Here is a 21,482-nt window from a genome sequence, read left to right as displayed (position 1 = left end):
GGCTGCAGTCGAGCCTGATGGAGCTGTGTGGGCAGGAACCACAATTGCCAGCCTCAGGAAATCCAGGTTCTTACAGGTTTAGATAATAAAATCCTTCTGCCTTGGAGAGAAAAAGCTCCAGTTCTTGAAATTTCCTACAGAATGAAGTTCAAGGAAAAGTTGACTCACTGAAACGCTGTGCTTTAACCAGACTGGTATGCATGATATGAATATTAACTATAATACGGAAATTACAGTTAAATACAATATCCGTATTTAACAGAAAATTAAACAAAACAAGACCATCAGTTCATTTGGGCTATTCCAGTGGGGAATTCAGACTAAAGTAACACAGCCCACAAAGCATCTTAATTTGAAGATGTGACTGAAATGTTGTGGTTCTGTTGGCAGATTTCTGAACAAAACCAAAGTTTTTAGCTAAGTTACATGGCTTCACCAGTAAAACCCTTTTTCCTGGGGCACAGTCCTACCCTAACAAAACCCTGGGCAAGGTCTGAGCATCTCCAAAACCCAGGACTGTTCCCAGTTGGTGGGACCACAGTCCCTGCTCCCATTTTGCTCTCCCACAGCCTCCTGCTTACTTGAAAACATGGAGCAAAACACCATATTTAAGCAGACGTTATCTAAATTTCTGTTCAGAATAATTTCTGCTCTCTTCTCAAGGGACAGGCACCTCTAATCACTTTGGTGTTTTGAATCCCTCCTTCTAAAAGCCAGCTCCTCCCTCAGCAGCCATCTGCCAGGGCTGCTGCAATCAGACATCGCGGGACACGAACCAGGACAGCCATCCTTGGGGCAGGCACGCCTCTGCCTTGCTTATAACATATTAGCTATTTTTATCCATTACAGAGAGCTAAAAAAAAAGATTTTTTTTGGTAAGAAGTACTTCAGGGAAAAAGAGACTGCACTGAAACCTTCAGTAATTTCTGAGCAGCTCATCCCCCCCACGCACTCAGTACCCCCAGACCCTTCCCCCTGGCTGCTGCCTCCCACTCTTAGCAGGGACAGGATGGGAAGGGCCGGGGGCTTCTGGCTGCCTGTCCCCTTCTGGGGCTGCTCCAGCCACTGCACCACCAGTGTGCCCCAGTGCTGCTTGCCATTTTTGGCAGTCAGGCCCAGAAATATGCGGAGACATAAATAATTCCTTTTTCGCATTCGGTCAAGAGGACGGAGCGCTGGCTCTGGCAGCAGCGGGGCTGGGCAGGCAGGGCACCACTGGCACACCAAACACAGCAGAGCTCCCTGAGCCCTCAACTGCCCACCCTTCCTCGGATGAAGGAGAGGAGAGGAGCCCAGAGATCTGACAGCAGCCCTGAGACAGAACGTGTTTTTAACAGAAATTATTGCAGGAGCGCTGGGGCAGGCCAGCAGAGGCTGATCCAAGGGCACCAAACTGCAGACAGTCTGCCCTGAAGTGCTCCCAGCCCAGGATTTGGGGTAGCAGTGCTCTTTGGGTTGCCCTGTGAGGCAGGACCTCACTGTAGCTCAGGCAGGAGAGGTTTTTGGTGGAGACAGGAGCTGCTGGCATCTTGCCCATCTCCCACACTCTGCCCAGACTGCCCCATCTCACCACAGCTGCTCAAGGGGTTCTGTGCTGGAGAAGTGCCCTTGGAGAGTCAATTCCTCTTGCCTTGATCCAACATGTATCATGTACCTGGATGCTGCCATCCACCTGGGGCTTGGCTTCTGCTGCCTGCCAGGAGGCTGAAGATCACAGGCAGAGGGAGACTCACTTGTTAGGGAAACCACCACTCCTCCTACATGTTACAGCACGGCTGAGTCTCACTGTGACATGAGAAAGTGTCGTTGGGCTCTGAGCCTCTGCAAGGTGCATTCTCCCTGTCTAAGGCTGCTGACACTCTCCCCAAAACAGCTCCTAAGCCTGTGAGCTCAGTCTTCCTGGCCCCTTCCTTACACCTCCCCATGCCCATCAGAAAATGCCAAGGCAGGAAGAAGATCCCGTCCCCCAGAGCTCTCATCCAGAGCATCCTGACTCAGCAGCACAGCACCAACACCTGGTGGTAACGAGGTGCTGGCACTGCATTTTATAACTCATAACAGTGCTCAGGCGACAACTTATTGCCCAGCATCTGACTACTCTGCCTTCCCTCAGCACGTCTCAGCCGCACTGACTTGGCTCTGACCATGACCTACACACCCTTGTCCAACAGTGGGAATTCCAAACCAGTTCAAGCTCTGAAAAGTTCATGTTGTCTGTCTGGTATCAAAATCCATGGTGACATCTCTGCTCTTGCCAGCTAGACCAGCTTGGTGTGAGAGCAGCTGCTCGTGCAGACAGAAGGCAACACTGACTGACACAGATCTGATTCTTAACTCATGACCTGTTGCACCCAGGCTGCACAGAGGAATCACAAAAATAGGAAGAAAGGCAGGAGAGGTGCTTTCAGAACAGGATGGCTGTTCTCATCGTCAGTGGTCACAGCCCCACTTGGCACACCAGGGCACCAGTGGGAGGAAGAAGGCGGTGTGGATAAGAAAACAGACCAGTGCTGGTCCTTGGTCAGTTATGGACCACGCTTAAATTTGATCAGGTCTTCCCTCTCTGCTCACTGTTCACTCACTCCTCTAGACTCCTGCAAATGGGGTCACCTCACCAGCTCTGCAGTTCCTCCCCACCCCATTTCAGATCCACCAGCACTGCTCCTGTCCAGACTGTGACCAGCTGTCCATGCAAACAAGCACCTCCTGTGGCAGAGGAAAAGGATGGAAGTACTCAAAGCCCATTGCAATTTCCTTCCAAATTAAACAGATCTCTGTGACAAACAAGGTGTCTTCATGCCCCACATCTGCTTCCCCTTGCCTGCATAGCAAAATCAAGCACAGGGGAATTGAGTGAGGAAAACCACAGGCTGGGGAGACCTACTGATCTACAGGCAGGGATGAGGAAACTATTAACGACATGAGGCACTCTGCCTTCCCAGCTGGGAGGACAGGGACCTGGAAGCTTTGGCTCCCCTCCCCACTGCTGGGGTCCCTCAGCCCAGAAAGTCTGTGATCACCATTACAGGAGCCTGCAGTGGTGAACAGAGGGAAAGTCTCAACCTGAATATCTGAACAGGGTCTCTGAATCTGGCCTGTGACCAAGTCTCATGTGCAGAAATAACCTACCCCCTTGAAACACCCTGTGACTTCATTAGCTGCTGAAGAGCCTGGCCAGCAGAGTCCTTAGCACCGAGACAGCTGCTTCACGCCGCTATTTACTTCAGCTCTCCAAATGCAAGAAGAAAAAAACCAACCCTGAAATATTTTCCTGGTGCCCTGAAAACAAAACACTCCAGAGTTTTGGCACCACATGCTGATCCTTAGTAGGTGGAGATTTGCATTGACTCCAGCTGAGCTCTGCTCTTTGACATCAGCACAACAACTCGCCTGCGTCTGCAAATACCCTGCTTATGCAATGCCACTAAGTACATTCCCTTGCTGCTACTCCACCAGCTCATAAATCCAGCCTGCTCCAGCCCTGCACAGCCCGGGCCTGCGGAGCACCAGGGGCTGCGGCTGCTCCAGGGGAACCGGGATGTGCTGGGGAAACAGCGCTCGTTTCGTTTGGTCCCTCGGCACTGGGGGTGTTGACAGGTGGGAATCCTGAAAGGTTGCACCAGGCATGAAAACGTGACTTTTCTCTAGGAGAGGACTTGGGAGGGTTTTCTGCGTCCCACCCTGCAGCCCCTGGAGAGCTGCTCCTCTGCCTGCCGAGACACTGAGCTCCCCTGAACCCGTCGCCCACAGCCCTTCAAGCTGCAAAGAGGGAAAAACCTCATGCTTATTCACTGTGGGTGAAAAAATATTTGCTGAAGGGCCCAGTTTAAGGAATAATGAGGGGATAAAAGGGCTGCAGCAGCCCCAGCAAATCTGTTTCATGCTCAGTGCTTCCTTTTTCCATTGTGCTCTGCTGGCGCTGGGTGTCCGTGGCACCGGCAGCGGCTCCGGGTGACACCAGCGCTGCCGCGCAGCCATCGGGGACAGCTCGGAGGCGCCGCAGGGGAGGGATGCTCACAGCCCCCCTCCACCTCCACACACACTGGGGTTCTCCTCCGTGGCTCCAGCCCAGCCCTTCTCCGAAGGGAGACGCGTCCCCAGCCCTTCCAAGCTTCTGAGCTGGAAAAAGCCTGGAAAAGCTGAGCCTGGCAGATCACCACCAACAAAATAAGGTCCAATAATGGCCCTGCAGGCTTTGCAGGCTCCAAATGAGTGGGGTGTATGGATTTCCCTTCTTGTGCTTTTAAAGTGTCCCCAGTTGCAGCCTGTGGCTCCAGCAGTGGGAATGAGCTGCCATGGAAACCTCCAAATGCCCTTTTCTGACAGCGGCTGCCTAACACACAGCTGAACAGCATTCCCTCCCCAAGACACACAACTAGGAAATTACCCTTGCTATCGCTTGTGGGATCTTCTGTGTGCCTGCAATGTTAAGATAAACGGTTTAGAAACCTGTAGAGCAAATTCACTGCAAATGAGGTTGGGCACAAAAGCATCATAAGCCAGAAATGCAAAGAAATCCAGATATTCACCACTGTATTTCAGTCTTGTCCTGGGCTAATGAGTTTCCTTCAATGACGTTTGCTGCCACAAAGGCATTTCCTGGTGCTATGAGACTTCCAAGGGAAAAAAAGAAGTATTTCCATTTCTTGCAGGTAGACCATGGTTCAAATAATCTCTCATCCATATCTCTCTTTGATCAGGACATTGCAGAGCACTGTCAATAAGCCACGAGTCCTCAGCTGAATGAGGCTGATGGGCAAACAGAGGCATGAGAGTGTGCTAAGAAAGTGCTGAGCTGTAGCACAGCAGTGGGAAGCAGGAGCACTCAAAGCCTAAAGCTTCTCTGGTGCTGCTGACAGTGTGGGCCTGAAAGAGTTTGGTGAGCATCCCGAAACATGAGTGCAACAGAAACCCCACATGCTGCCCAGACTCGCCAAAAGTTCAGCTGTTATGGATGCAGCTCAAAATCCACTGGCCCAGAGATGTTATTTAAGAAAAAAGAGCAGATACTGAAACTACCTGAGGCCCTGTGCAGAACCACCATCAGTGTGCATCTCTTGGTACCCAGAAGCCTTTCAGAGTCTGGCCCAGGCTTAGGGACTCGGGTTGGCAGGAGGCTGCTGACAGCAGAGGTGCCCTCCTGGCTCCTCAACTCCTGCTCTGGACACACAGCAGCTCCCTGGAGATGCGGGAAAGGGATCCAGAAAGGCAAACACCCAAACTTTCCTGTGAGTCCTGGAAGAGCCTCCCAACAAGAGTCTCTGCTGTGAGAGCCATGCTCTCATACCAACCACCCCAACCTTTACACTGAATTTCCCAGCATATTTGTTGTTTTTGTAAGTTTTGCGGGGGCCTGAAGCAAGAACAGTGGGTTTACTGAAGCAGCCATCAAGGGAAATTTTGACAGATTGATAAGCAACCAAATGTAATTCTTGCGACAAGAGTTATCAGACAGTTTAAAGATTAATGAATAGTAGCAGCCCCTGTGAACAAGGCCTCCGGAGCTGTCTGACTCTTCCTGAAGACAGCGTGCCACATCCAAGACATGCCCAGACAGCAAAATCAGGGACAGAGGTGGGCTGGAAGTACTGGCTACAAAAGTACTGTACAAGACATTCATCACACGGCTTGGCTTTGGGTTTCTTCTGCTTAGTATTTGGGTCATTTGACGTGCCTTGATGAGAGGAGGGAGGATTTCACAAGCAAGCTAGAAATTATTTTAACCAAACAATGCGTGAGTGTTGCCAGAGCACATTGCAGGCAAAGCTGAGAGGGGTGGAAGGGAGAGGAGAGGGCCACTATTCATTTGAGCACAGGATATCATTCTGGATTTCAGCATTTAACTATGTGGCCACTGGCACCCTCAGCCTTCTCCATTCCCCTACAACCCAGCATGCCAAGAGGGCTCCAGTCTGCTCTTCAAACACCACTTCACTCCTGACCATCAAAAGGAAGGGTCCTGCAGCAGCAACGCCTCAGCGTGGGGCACGCCCCTGCCATCTATTCCTTTGTTCACTTGTTGTGCCTGGCTAATCTGTCTTTAATCACTTTAAATTATCCAGCATTCAAAGGAGATGCCATTTATAGGCTCTAATTGCCAAGCTCCTACCAGTTCTTGTTGCTGCAAAGCTCTTGTGCTGTCAGTCAGAGGTGGTCCCTTGTTGCAAGATAACAACACGAAATTTCACTACACAGAAAGAGAGACCTTGTACAAGATTGGCATCTAATTACCAGGAAAAATCTAGAAGTTGCTAATATCTTTATCAAAATATAGTATATGTTGGACATAGAGAATAACCAAGGCTTAGGGCCCAGGTTTGTCCCAGTGCTCCCTGCATTTAATTGAGTGTGCAAGTCCTGGAAACCCACTCAGCTACAAGGATTTGTTCCCCATCCCCAAGACCTGAGGAAAGCAATGAGCAGCATCTTCCTTCCCACCACCTGCAACCAGCACTCAACCCAAAAGCTCCTGATGGGCTCTCAGAGCAGAGCAGGGCCACACGTACCCCAGCTTTCTGTCCTTTCCCATGCAGGACTGCAGCAGAACAGAGGGTGGAGCAGAGGGGCAGTGCCCTCCCTCCCCACCTCCTGAAGCACTGAAGGCTGGCTCAGGGCTGAGGTCCCCACCACCAGGAGAGGGATGTCCCTGCTCCACTGCAGATCCCTCATGTTCCTGGGTTGCTTTGGCCTCCTGACTTAGAGGTCAAACCCAACAAATATGCTCTGGGCTGATCAAAGGCCAGGTCACTTGGGAAGCCCCTGTGGGCACCTGGAAATATCAGGAATTCAGGTGGGCTTGCTTTTCTAACTCCCCAGCTGTGGTTCCATGGGTGTCTCTCCAGCTCTGCAGCACCAGCAGAGCTGGAGCACGGCTGCTGGCGGCTGGGAGTGGTCTCGGTGCTCTGTGCTCTCGAGCTGAGCAAGTAAGTCCCCTCAGGAATTTTTTTCCCTCAAAGACTGCTTGCATGGAGATAGATAAGTCTGACCTCTCCTCAAGGCCTCTATGGACAGGCAGTAAAGAAAATTGCAACAAATTCCTGGCCTGGAGTTAGAGCTCTTCAGGGCTCGTTTCAGCCAGGATCTGATTGCTCTTTGCCTGTTTTCCTTTTCTTTTGTAGGTGCTTTTTCAGCCCCTTCCCTTCCTGCTGCAGCTCCCCTTGGTTAGCAAGCTCTGCCATGGCCAAAGGTCCTGTGACTCTCCAGTTCCCAGGGAGGGCTGCACGACTGCACCCATGTTCAGCTCCCCTCCCCAGCACAAACTCAGCTCTGCCTGCAAGACTTCTTACAGCCTCTCTGGGAATCTTCCAGATGCTCCTTTAACTTTTTTTTTTTTTTTTTTTTTTTGAAGCCTACAGCTCTTTATTAGAATTTGCTCTAATCTTATTTTAATTCCTTCTGCAAAGTCTCTTGCTGACTTAGATCTACTTTAATTCCTTTTGCAAGATCTCCACCTCTTGTTTTATGTTTCCATTTAAAGTCTTTTGGCCTAAGGTCCTGGGCTCTGTGCACAGCTCGGGTTTGCTCCATCAGATTCAGCAGCAATTCCAGCTCACAACTTGTTCCTTTGAAAGCAGCTCCTGCTTCTGATAGCCAGACTTATCCCTGTTTGATCTGGATCAAAGTTTGGGGCCCCACCAAGATGACCCAAATAATAGGAAAAACTGACAAAACACTTAGGCATTTCTCTGATGAAATCCTACTTATTTATGCAGATTGAACAGCCCTGGTTCCCTGAAAAGAAACAGGAGTGAAGTTTCCTTTCTCACGGCTCCAGGCATGCATCAAACAAGACTCAGTCTCCCTAACTGCTCCTTTTAAACTTTTCTGGGATAACCCCCCAGGATGCCCCTCCTGATTTATTCCCCTCCCTGTCTCTGTTTCTCCAGTCTTCATTCTCCTCTTGACTAGACTGATGAAAATTCATCAAACAGCTGCCTGGAGGTCTTTTCCTCAAGCTGTACCAGCGAGCAGACAGAAGGAAAAGGACATATTTTAGAGGCAGAAAACCAAGGGGTCAGCTCCTACTGACCCTGCAGCTCCCACCAGTGCAGGCTGGGGTGAGTCACTTCTTCCCTTTGAATTACATTCTCCCGTTTCAAAAACGAGGACATGACAAAGCCTTCAAGAAATTTTTGCTCCGGTTTGGACAGAAACTACAGATTTTGTAAAGAAACAACCACCTCAGTGTGTGCAGCCAGCTGTGCCAGAGCAGGTACTGTCCCTGCCCTGCACACACATGACCATTCCCAGATCCTCTGAGGCTCCTGGCATCTCCCTCTAAAAGCAGGATCTCCAAATAACATCTCAGGTTGCCTTAACCCCCCTGGAAGCAACAGCAGAGGGAATTCAGCCATCCTGCAACTGCCTGGACTTACAGAGGGGAAAGAGGGAAGGGAGAAGGGAACTTGTTTTTCTGCTTGTCAGCTTTTGGAAGTGAAACTAGCAGCATTAAGAATTGCACTGTCAGACAGAAAGACAAGTTTTCACTGGTGGTAAGACCTTAAAAGACAATTGTTTATTTAAAGTAACTCAAGGTCACAGAGATGTCCAGTTTGAGAGAAGCCATTTTTTTCCCTTTGAAATTCTGCATCTGAAGTTGCTCAAAAGATGAAGCAGGACGGTATGTGCATGTGGCTCCCGCTGATAGTGGGAAGGCAAAGGAGGGCTGGGAAAGATGCTGGAGCCTGAAGAAAAGCAGAAGCTTTCTGTGAAAGAGTACAAATTGGGCAGCACAGAAAGGTCAGCCCTCCCTCCCAGCAAGAGCAAAGCTCAGAGGCAGCTGGAGGATTTCATGATCTCATTTCTAGTTTTGGAAAAAAATTTCAATCTCTACCCTTTGAGTAGTGAGGATTTAAATGCTGGGTTTTCCTAAATACCACAGTGTATTTCCTTCCAGTGGCAGGTGGCTGGGCATGGCTAGGGTAAAATGGGAACACAGAACAGTCCTTGGCAGAGCCTCTGAGCAGCCCTGGACACATCATTCTTGTGAGCCCAGAGCTGGAGAAGGGCACCGTGTCCCTGCAGGGTGCATCCTTCTGCAGCCCCTGCACGTGAACCAGGGCTCTCTGAGGAGCCACGTCACTGGACCTGGCCAGCTGGGTCATGGGCACGTTACTGACCTCTGAGTGCTGGATAAAAGGAAAAACAACCAGCCCAACCTCATCCTAGTTCATTAAGACCACGACTGAAACAAACTGGTGGTGGCCATTTGCATCTGGGACATGACTGCCCAGGTGGATTCCTCGTGCAGCTCCACTAACCTTTCATCACTTGATGCTCTTTTGGAAGACGCAAACCTTTACCACATCTTCGAATCTGGCATCTCCATGGCCAAAGGGAGGAAGTTTGGAGGAGTCATGTGGCAGAAAAGAGGTTTGAGCCTTTTTTTGGGGAAGAGACTGCCTGAAGTGTTGGAATGAGAAGGTGCCTGGAGAGAGCTTGGAAATTCAGATCTTGATTGTAAGCATAACCAAAGTGAAGTCTCATTTTGTAATTGAAAAGACAAAACTGTCCAAGCTCTTTGGATTTATGGCTACTGGAAACCACCTTCCAACTATTTTCTAAATTGGTTCTCTCCAAAATCGAAAGAAAGGTCTAAAGCCCTGTCTCTGCAGAGATTTTGCAAAAGAAGAAAAGCACAGTTCTTGGGATTTAAATTTGATTTGTTTTCTCAGGGATGGGGTGATTTTTTTTCCAGTACAACAGAAATTGACTGATGTCAGTAGCATGGGAAATGGAAAATGGTTTATAAGAGTTAACTCACCGTTTCCCTAAGCTTTCCTTCATGGAGTTATATGCTTGGGACCATGTGCTGAACAGACCCATGACTTAAGTTACTTCTTAGAGTCTTTGCAGGTAAAATAACTTTTCAATTTGGCCCTTCCTTGATGCAGAATAAAAAAGTCTTGAAAATTGTCATAAACCAAGCAGCCTGAGCAGTGACCAGATGGGAGCCCCAGACCCCCTGGACACCTCTGTCCAGGCGCAGCGGGTGCTGCCCGTGGTGCTCTGCGAGCACAGAACTGCCTTGGAGAACTTCTGCCTCTGCCCTTTTGAGTCTGCAGTTCCCATCTCACAACCTCTGTTGGTTTTCATTGGGAAAGAGGTGATCAATCCTCCTAGCACCAGGCTATTGCTCCAAGCACACCAGTCAAAGGCAGAAAAGATCCAATGACAGATTCCCAGCCATTGGATGGTGATTGAGAGTGTTAATTAAAACTTATGGAGCAATACAATGCCAGAGATATTGCATATGCTTTCCGGAGGAAGCTGAATGGCTCCAAACTGGAAACTGTGCTGTTTTCTCTTGCCAGAAAACGTCTGCAATTTTGAACCCACCTTTTATCCTGACTGTATCCACGTAAACCTGCACTTGCAGCCCCAAACAGCTCTGCGACCTGCAGTCTGTAACTACCAGGTAGTGGGTGAACACAGCCCATAGGTAGGAGACAGCCAGCAGGTTTTTGATGTCTATAAATACAGGTATTGTATACATACCTGCTCAGTAAATATATATATGCAGTCTTTAGGTCCTACATAATGAACCACCTCAAAACAATCCCCTATCCAGTGCAGTCTGGAGACACTAAAGCCTTCTAGGTGCCACATCCCAACCTGGAAACCACAACTGTTTCATTTTCCAGCTCTAACAGTCCTGACCTCTCCCAGCCTTTCGTACACTCCTGAGACTCATACTTTTCTCAGGATCACAGAGAGCTTGTGTTTTTCATTCTCTTGTGATTAATAAATTATGCTCTACAGATATTTAAGCAGCTCATGTTTATTTTTCTGTCAATAGAAAGAGAATGTTTATTTGATCTGGGAGCACTATTTTCCATTGTCTGAATTTAAACTTCAAAACAAAAACTTGAGATATTAGGTGATTTATGAGCCTCTGCTAAAAATAGCTCAGCCCATTCTCATCACTGAATCTCCCATTTTGCTCTTAGCAGTATCCCAGAAAAGTGATGGGGAAAGAGGAATGGAAGTCCATGGCTGCTGGCAAACTCTCAGACCTGTGAGCACAGAGCTGTGACCCTGCACCCAGCGCTGCTCTGAGCAGGCCCTGCAAACACAGTGGGACCTCCATGCACTGAGAAAGGCTCCAGCACTGACTCCCCAGGAAACATGAACAATTTTTTGTTCTGGTTATAATAACTCACAGCTTTAGTTCTTGGATTCTTATTCTCTCAGCTGTGGCATCTAATGTATGCATACCTCTTAATTTAATCTTCACCTCTGGACAACAACTCCTGAACTTCACTTACTACATGGCTCCCTCCCGTCATGAACCTATGTGGCACACCAAGGAAATGATGTTCTATCCTGGGATCTCAGAGCAGAGGGAGGAACAGGCATACAAGGCACTGGACCACAATGCCCATGAATCCCTGCAAAAGTACTTCCAAGTAATTTCAGTTTTTTTGAATGGAAAAAAAAATTCCAAATTATCTATAGAGGAAAAAACCCCAATCCTGTTGTTTTGCTGAAATACAGTTTTCAGTTAGAAAACAGCGTTGCTGGCTAATTTCCCAGCACCTGTAGCTGTAACAACCGTGCTTCCAGGGGCCTGGGAAGGGCTGGGAGGGCGATGAGCTGCTCTGGGCCACCAGGAGGGGCCCCTTTGCTGTGCGGGGCAGGTCCCGCTCCGCGCTGGGCAGCACCTGCCGAGGGCCACCTGGCCGGGCACTCCAGGAGCCACAGCCCGGGCTTCCTCCTCCTCCTCCTGGAAGGTGCTGGGAGCCATGTGCGAGGCAACCCCCCGGCGCCGGGGCGGCTGGGGAGTGTGGTTCCCACCTCTATATAAAGTCTCATTTCCTGTGATGCCGGGCGTGTGGGTGTGAGCGAAATGGATGTTTTCTGTCAGGGATGACAGTACTGGGGTGAGCGTGTGCTTCCCGCAGCCAGGCAGCGCCGGGAAGGCAGGCACGAGCCGGGATGCAGCAGCTGCCTGCGTGTGGAGAGGAGCATCCCTCGGGAGACGATTTGCTCTCCTCTGCCCTCCCCCTGCTCCGATCCCCTCCTTCCCCCCGAGTGTGTCCCCAGCGCGAGGAAATGACCAAACCTCGTTCTGCCCTTGGCAGGGCAGGGCCGTGTCCGAGCTCCGCTGAAGAGCAACATCCGCCCGGCACCCCCGGACCGCTTCTCTGGATAAAGAGCGAAAGACAACTGGTATTTACAGGGCGAGGAAGGACTCTGAGGTTGCAGCTTATGGGATAAATCATGAAAAGCAACCAAGCCAGTCTGTTGGCAGAGCCAAAAGCTGGGAGAACAAACCTCAGCCATGCTGCACAACAGGCTCAAATTCAACAGCAGGTTCCCCAAAAAAATCAATCCATTTGCTTGGGTGCCTAGCAGGGGCAAACAGGCCACTGTTTCCTGCTGCAGGGATGCTCATCCATGGATGACCTGTCTCAGGAGGGGCAGTTAATGGCTCCCACACTGCTCCCTCCAAAAATCCACCAACACCACCTCCATTTGCCTGCTCAAGGCCAGCTGTGCCGGTGACAGGGTTTCCATCCCATGGAGATGGGACAGGACTGTTCTCACCCCACTGTGCTGTGGCATGGCAAGTCAGATCCTATATGGAGAGGGGGCTACAGGTCAGGGCTGCCTGGATCATTCCCCCACCAGTAACTCACTGGGATGGGCAACCCAAGCTCATGGTCTCTTTCAATCCCTAATTTCCGGAATACGTCAGAAAACTATAATTAAGGAGCCCTCCCCTTCTGGTGGAAGTCTGCTTGTGTCAACAGAGAGACGGGAGTATTTAGCAGACTTCTTTTTCCATCCTGCTAATTTTAGCCCCTTATATAACATTTCTTTCAATACAACCCAGTTTCTGTAGCCCACTGAAGGAACAGCACTTCTCATTTGTCTTACACCAGTGCCTAAAATATTCCCCAGAGCCTGAGGGCTGGCTCTGTGCTCCCCACCATGCATGGGGCCACCTCTGCCCACCACACCACAGTGTTTAAATAGCCCAATATGTAGAGAGACACACACACACAGAGCCAAAGGAGGGGCTGTCCTAGTGCAGCAGCAGCGGGGGATGGAATAAAAGCCAGTTACACCTGTCCCACAGGACCCCAACTCCAGGTATCCTCTGGCAAACACCAGCAGAGAAAAGGGCTGAGAAGGTGACATCTCCTCAACCTCCACACACTGATGCCTGAACCTCTGGTGAGCACTGAAGCTCCACATGATGATGCTTCAGCTTTCAGCCCTCACTGCAAATTCCATCAGCCCCTTCCTGCGCTGTCATCTTTGATGAGAAGCGGTTCTTACCTTCCTAAGTAAACCTCAAAGTTTGTGACGCTCCAGAGCACATCAAAAATACATCAAAATAACTCAAACTCCCTTTGACAGACCACATAAAGTTTGCAATTTGCATTTCAAAGCCACGGTAAGGCATGGAAGGCAAAAGCAAACAAGGCAGCAGCAGACACCCAGATCTGTCAATTATCCCACTGATTTTTTTGCACAAGGCTGGGAGAGCTGCAGAAGTAACTGCCTGGGGCCAGGCTCATCCCTGCCCTGGCACTGCTGAACTCAGTGGCTCCACACGTGTAGACAAGATTTGACTTTTCTATGCACTTTTCCACGCGAAAAGGCTGCTTATCAGCATCACACTGCGGGGCAGCCTCGGAGCACATTGGCGTAGCACAGCCGCCAGGTCAGGGGGATCCAGCCAGCTAACTCGTTAAAAAGGAAGGAGTTTTCACTACTAGTAAGGGGAAAAAAAGGAGTTGGAGTTGCCTGAAAGCACAGAGAATGCTGTGGAGATGCCACTGAAATGATATGTGTGAACAAGTGTCAGCAGTGGGAGCAAGGTGTGGTGGTTCCCTGCTGCTCTTCCCACGCTGCGGGTGTGGATCCGTCCCGCGGCCGACCTGCTCTGCTCTCCATGCGGGGCAGCCGCTCCCTCCCTTCCCTCAGCTCCTGGCTAAGGCAGAGCTCAGCGTGGGTATCCAGACCCTGCTGCCACCACGTCCTTCCCTCTGCACCACCTCCCAGCCTGGTATCCGCCGAGGATTTCTAGCCAAGCTTTGAATAAATAATGAGCACCTGATTCCACTTTACAGTAATTAATCTAGGGGATAATGCACTAATTTGCCAATGCTGGGAGCATTTATCTTTTCCTCAGAAAGAATTTTTTGCTATGAAAGAGTTACTGTAAGTCAATAAAACCTAAACCTCTGTATCCATCTTACACTAGTAACTGGTTTTAGCACCAGTATGGAAAGGGAATATTTTCTCCGCAGCGCAGTGGTGTGGTCCTCTCCCCTATCAGAAAAGTAAAAGCCTTCTCTCTGTCCCAGCATCTCCTGTGAAGATATGCCAAGAAGACAAATGGTATTCCCCAGTCTTCGTGAGTGACTCCTGCCTTTCCCTGCCCTTCTCTTTCCTCTTAGAAGCAACAGGCAAGCCTTTGGGCCAGGATGCTGTGCAGCACCTAACTAACACAGCGGGCTCCTGGCCCAGGACTAGACCTCCCAAGCACTACCCTAATATAAATAAATATGATTCATAAAGTCTAACTTTGAATTTGGCAACTGATCCTCTGAACAAAGCTGGTGAGTCAAGCTCTGAAGAGGTGGAACCAGCCACAGCGTTCATGATCGTGTTAGTCAGCACGAAGGAAATCATTGCAGCCGCTCTGACGTGTGAACTCAGCACAGCTGATGTAAGCGTTGGCAGAAAAGTATTTGCATCATAACCTTGAACTGCTGGACTGTCTCACTGAAAATGATACCAGAGAATGTATTTTTTTCCAGCTACCCAAGCACTGGCACTGCGGTGCCAGACCCTGAGCTGGCATCAATCAGCACAAACGGTGCACACAGCGGGGCTGGAAGCGCTCACAGCTGGGACACTGCACAACAGGTGAGCAAGGAAAAGGAAAGAGGGTTTGCATGGTAATGGCCCTAACACCTCCCAGGCCAGAATTAGAGGAAATGCTAAAGGGGCCTTTCTTTCATGGCAGCCTACAGTTTTGGATTAAAATCATGGATAGCATGTTGCCTGTGGCTGTTGATAGCTAGAACAGAACCATGTAAAGATGCCCCTGCAGCACCCCGGGGATGGGCAGCATCAGGGTCAGCACTGATGGGGCAGCTCAGACTTTGAGGAGAGAGGAGCAAAAAATGGGGAGAAGTGAAAACCAGGACAGAAAGCTCAACTCACAGCAAGAAGAAGAAACAACTCTTGCCTTGCAGCCTGGACAGTGCGAAGGATTTTGTTCAGATGTTTCTCACATCTGATTAGACTGATCCACCTCAACCTTGAACACAATCCAGCTATATTTATATCCCAAAAAGAATATCCCCAAAGCCCCCAAGCTGCTCAACACAAGACAATAGGACTCCCCCTTACCAGGACTTGCAGCTGGAAGAGGGGAGGGAACCTCTATGTGCATTTGCAATGCCTGCATTTTATACAGCAATAAAGAAAGTAAAGAAATAGAAAATAACAGGAACTTTATATATTAATAGGAAAGGAAAATGGAGTTCTAGGAGCACAGATTGGGGAAACAGCACAATCCAGTGATGCCATTTCAAACAGCCCTGTGAGGGTGGTACCGAAAGGAGGTGGGACCAGACAGGGGCTGAGTTGGTGAAGTGAGAAGGTTCAAACATGGAGTGAGCAGCCCTGCCTGGCAAGAGCCCCTCTGCTGCAGGGGGGGGAACACTGGGCTGGGCTGGGCAGGCAGAAATAAAGGAGATGCAGGTGGGGGAGAATGGAGACAAAAAGGGGGAAATAAATGTGAGAGCACAGACAGAAGTGCTGTCAGTGCAACCACAAGGGAGGCACCAGAGCTGTCACCATAAGCTATCACATAATTTAATGCCTTGAACCCCCCTGGGTAACTGGCACTTAAATCTTCCACTTGTGTGGGGCCAGTGGAGCTGTTGCTGCACAGAGAGCATTTCTCTGCTAAGGGCAATTACCCCTCGCTGCCCTGGGCAGCAGCACGCTCACTCAGGTGTTGGAGGGGACAGCAAACAGCGTCAGGCTGAGCAGTGTCACTCCCCACTGCAGAGCTGGAATTCAGGTGTGCTCCAAGAGCTGTCCCAAGTGGATGAGCTTTGTGGTGAGGAGTCGCAGAGGCGCCGGGAGCCAGGACACCCTGCCACGCTCCCGGCCGTGCTGGACGCCGTCCCGGACCCGCCGGCGCAGGAGCTGCCGTGCTTTGTTTCTCAGCTGAGGTTCTTATTGTGACAAGTGAATCACCAGGAATGAATCTAACAGAGATAGTGTGGTAAACTTAACAGAAAAATTATATCCCTCTGGATGTGTGTTATATTTTGAGAAGAAACTAAAGAATTCCTCAGTTTAATCCATCTCCTGGGTTTGCCTGGAGTAAAAATACAAACCCTACAAACCAGCCTTGTTTCTTCATTTCCATTAAACCTGTCTTTGAGAAAGTTGAGACTGAGACAGTCCTTGTTAACCTTAGAAATTTTTAGAAGTACAGACTGTCAGTGGGTTTTTGGTTCTCTGCCTTTTCAGATTGTTCTGTTGGGAAGGATGAAAGGCTGGATGATGCCAGCAAGCTGATAGTGCCCCTATTACCCCCTCATCTGCAGCTCACTTGCCAAGCAGTGAGCCGTGCACTTGGTTTGCAGATCCTGAATTTTTCAGTGAGGATGTTACAAGGTGGACCCCATATCTGTTAGTGTTGCTGAAGGATGGAGCACTAAGGTCCTCCTCTGTTCAGCTCTGAGGGGATATCTGGGGCTCAGCAAGTCTGCTGACACCTTTCTGATGCTGCACGTACCTGTGTCAACTGAAGGCAGCAGCTGTGCCTTACAGGAAAAGCCTGCTGAAATCCAAATCGCACATGAGGAAGTTTGAGATGCTGTGGAAACTTAGACACCTGTTCTGAAACTAAAACTCCAGACTGGCAAGGACACTGCTCAACAAGGCTGTCCTATCCACAATTATGCTCATTTCTAACCAAAACTTCCAAAAACTATAACGACTGAGGTGAACCATTTACCCAAAATGTCTGCTTAAGCTGTTTTCTAACACAAATTCACCTGGGACTCAGCCTCCCCTGGTCAGTGCACACAGGGAACCAAATCCACTGAGGAACCAGGTTTAAACTCAGCCTGAGCTGGTAGGAAAGCAAACCCACCCACCCTCAGTTTGGAGTGAACATTGCCATGTTCTCCCTCTCCCACTGATGAGGAGCTATGAAACCCAAAGCTTTGTATGCTGGGATCCCACATGTTCCTAATGGGAAAACAGCACATTAATGGGAAAAGGCTGAAAAAAGGACTGCAGGGGAGCAGAACAAAAAAAGGCCAATTTCATGGGGAATATTTCTGATTTCAGGTCGTGGCTGCAGAGTTTGGGGGGTGTGGATGGGTGTGTGGGGGGTGTGCCTGTATGGGATGTGCCAGATGGACGTCCCTTGCGCTTCCTTGCACTGAGGGAGATAAATGCACCCCCAGACGCAGCATTTCAGTATTACAGGAGCTCTATGGGAGCTGACTTCCAGCTTCACTGCACCTTCATCTTCTCAGTTAATATTTATAAAGCTCAATATTTGTGCAGCGTTGTGCAAGGAGAGGAATATTAACCAGAATGTCCGTGGGGCATCCAGGAAAGCAGCTCTTACTGCGGGCCAGGCACCGGCCACCTCCCTGCCATGGGGCACCTCTGTACCACAGAGATGGAGAGAATCATCAGAGGCAGAGTTTTAGCCCCGGGCATTTAATTCAGGTTCAAGTGTGGCTGCAGAGATAGAGGGCAGCCAGGATAAATCCCGGAGCACAGCGGCTGAACTGCCAAAATAGAGTTAAAACACTGCCACGTTCTCAGTACTGAAATACCTGGAAATCCGGCCAAGAAACCAGACTTTAGGGATAGATCAAAGGATAAGTACATCTCACCAACATGCTTCCTTTTATTTATTTTGTAACTGTGATCAAATTTGCAGGAGTAGAAATGGGTTTTAAAGAGGCGAGACCAGGCTGCCCCTCCCGAGGACTCTCCCCTGCTCCGCGGGAGCCGCATTAACTCTGGCTGAAAGAAGTGGCCATGCCATGACTCATACTTTCCACTCCCCATAATCCCTCTCAGTAGGGTACAGACTTAAGAGTTTTCCTCTGACTTCTATTTTGTTTTAATTTATGCACCTGATTTGGAAAAGCCTTTGAAAAATCTGACAGTGGAGAAAAAAGGAGCCTGTTTTATCTGTCTGACGGACAGGCTGAAAAAATGCCCCAGCACAGTGAAATTCTGCACTACCAGGAAAATAACGTCTGTGTCTACAGCTTTCTACAGGCTGTTAGTAAAAAACCCTAAACTACTAGAAATCCTTTGTCAGAACAAGGACAGAGCTTAAGTGAAAGAATAAGCAGTTCCACTGAGTCAGAAGTGTGTGGCTGACACAAGACAGAGCAAATGTCTTTTTAAAAAAACACACCAATGAATTATGTACAAAGCCATGCTCAAGGGCCCAGATCCCATGTCTGGCTTCCAGCGATAGCAGCAGCAGCCATGCTGGGTCCCACATGCTTCCCGAACCTCCAGAGCCAGGCACGAGGCAGTGGCTACTTCTGTAAAAGGACTTCTTTTTTATGGGTTTTGGAAAGGTCAGTAAATAAAATCTAGGTTTTGACATGCCAGCTATTTTAGGAAAAGTGACTTTTTTCCATTGTCCCTGTGTCTGAAACAGGGAACACCACTGCTTCAAAGCCACTCTGCAGCTGCAGCTTTATACACAATGCCAGACTATGTCACCACTGCAACTCACAGCCGCCAGGTGACACAGGACTGTCCCCAGAGGGCCCCTAGGTCCACAATCCCTGTGGTTCATGCCTCACAGCCTCTCTGCAGCCTGTCCTCAACACAACCCATGCACCTGGTCCCCAGCCAGCCCCACTTCCAGCCACAGACTCCCGTGGCTGCCTCTCCCTGGCGCCGGCCTCCGCAGCTCCCCAAGGCACAGAGCCGGTCCTGGGCTCCCGTGCTCCGTTCCCAGCTCTCTGCCCTGCACCCTACTGCAGAGGGGAAAATACCAGCTGCACCTTCTCTCTGGCTCCCCTGAAAGCAGAGTTCATCTCAAAGGACAGATTTCATTGTTCACATCCTGCACCAAAGAGCTCCCAAGGGCAGCTGTCCTGGTATGTCCCCCCGCCGGCTGTGTCCTCACCGCTAAGGGACATCCCCAGAGCACTGCCCAGCGTCCCCCCTCAAATGAAATTCTGCCCTATAACCTTTTCTGCCTCACCCAGAAGATAAAATTGTAATGGGGAAGATTTCTTTGAGTTACTGTTTATTTAGCATCATTTTACAGCTCTGTTGGTCTAAGGTGTGTATTTTTAGTGTCTCAGATTGCTTCTTCCCATCTAGAGAAATAACAGCAAGTGCACAACATGTGCTGGAAAAACAAACAGTTTTACTGCTGGCTTTCTGGAAGCTTTTGGTAAATAGCTGCACCTGGTTCCAAGTGTACTTTGTTCTAAGGTGCTGGTAGTACCTGCCTGGTGTCATGCTCTCTGAGGCTGTTAATTAGGAACATGTTGTGTTTTATTGGTGTTTGCATTTGGGGCTCTGTTTTGAACATATGAATGAATAGTGTCCCCAGAGAATATTATTATTTCTCCTGGAATACAAATTGGAGAAATATATGAATAATAGAGACAGACACTCTTAAAACAGCTCAGTTTATCCGATCAATTTCTAGAAAGTCATATTACCCAGCTGAGAGTACATCAATGATGCAAAATTGCCGAAGTGGTGAGCTATTTCAGGATATTCCAAACCCAAGTAATAACATCTTGGTACTCCTGTGATGGATTTATTGAGTACTAATCCTTCTGCACACTGTTGTCCTGCAGTCAATGAGCAGCTCTCCTCTGAAAAGCTCGGGAGCCTTTAGCATCCATCATCTTGATGACTGCAAATCTCTCTTTAATGGTGCAAGCCCCAGGAATGGTTTGCACCTATATGAGAGTGTAAAATTTTAAGAGTACTCCTTTCTGTGGAACTTCCTTGAATGTTAATAATGGGAAGGAGGCAAGAGGGCAGTGGGAAGAGATTTAGAAGTCTGCTGGTACATTAAAGATGGATCCCATAGGTAACATCTCCAGGTTACCTATGACCTTCACGATTGTTAGTGCTGCTAATATAAACACCTTACTCCACACAAACCTCCTTATATCATTCAACAAATCTAAAAAGAGCAAATTTGACAGATTCAGCACTTTTATAGCCTTCCCCCAGCAGTGGGGGAAGCATTTGCTCAGAAATCTCAACCATAACCCTGCTGTTATCTCTATAATTAGACCAGTTTGGTCATTTTGAATGTAGTGTGTGTTGCTCACCTCAAATAGCAAATAACCTGCCATGCCACCCACACTCTGTGCACCTTTCCAAAGGCTTAGAAGCCTTGCTGCCTGTGTGGTGCCATGCAATGACCCTGAACTGCCCTGGGAATCTGGTGAGGAGCCTTCGCTGTGGGCTCCGCTTGGACAGCAGCCGCTGCCACAGGGAAAGGAGAGAACTGGGTGCTTTTCCTGCAGCTCAGAGCTCAGGCTGAAGACTCAGTTCAAGCACTGCAGAAAGGCTGGAACTGCCAGGAGGCTCTGTGGGGATGAAGACATGAAGGCACCATCAGTGCAGAGCTTCCTCAGGCCTTTACCAGCACGTGGAATGCCGTTCATTGGCACGGCACTCCGGAGCACACCAGTGCCCGCTCTCCTCTTACCACCTCACCTGGAATCTCACAAACCACCAGAGAGCTCTGTAAGTGGCAGGGGAATACAAACCAGACCAAACCATAAGCCCTAGCATTGATGCTGCTACACCATTGACTGCTGAACCCAAAGAAACTATTTTTATTTCCTTTTTTTTCCCCTGAAGGTATCAGACAATCCCATGGCAACCAGCCTTTCAGAGTGGCTGTCATCTGGTCAATACAGCTTAAGTCATCAATCAGAAAACCAGGTCTTTTACCTAATCTGTTTCTTTACAAAGAAGTAATTTGGCCTGTACAGATGCTGTAAAACTGCCCCATGACTGAGTTATTTTGGGATAAAATGCAGTGGGGTCACAGAGCACAGAATCTTTTGCTGCATAAGAATTTCATCCAGCCCTAGTGAGTGCCTCAGTCACAGACATGAGATAGCCTTTGCAGTCCAGTCTCCATGGCTTCAAAGACACAATCGAGGATTAAACTGTCCCACACCACACAGAGAAACATCACTCCAGGGAGTCTGTGAGAGCTGCTGGAAGGTGAAGCCAAGCCCTGGCTCCCCCCAGCCCCACATCCCCCCAGGAAGCCTCAGCAAGTGCCCACTGAGCCCTTCTCCTCGCCCCAGCCGGTGCAGCCACTTGCTGTTGAGAAAATAACATAATTGCACACCGAGCAGTGAGCCTAATGAAGCCGCGTCGATTTTGTTGTTAAGGCCTATGTTTCTAGGATTGCTGGCCTACCAGCACTGTGTTTTCCAAACAGAGACAGAAAA

The 21,482-nt window shown here is 49.3% G+C and overlaps 1 protein-coding gene across 1 annotated transcript in view; it reads right to left on the bottom strand.

Moving 5' to 3' along the window:
• Window positions 1–21,482, bottom strand: part of KCNB1 (potassium voltage-gated channel subfamily B member 1) — a gene marked incomplete at both ends in the record, with an annotated part of 105,087 nt that overhangs the window by 66,441 nt on the left and 17,164 nt on the right. The gene's annotated exons all lie outside the window — the stretch shown is intronic.

This window comes from Coloeus monedula (assembly GCF_965178545.1).
Source record: "Coloeus monedula genome assembly, chromosome: 17".
Taxonomy (NCBI): domain Eukaryota; kingdom Metazoa; phylum Chordata; class Aves; order Passeriformes; family Corvidae; genus Coloeus; species Coloeus monedula.
Note: the sequence above shows the minus strand (reverse complement) of the source record. Positions and strands in the feature narration are given on the sequence as shown.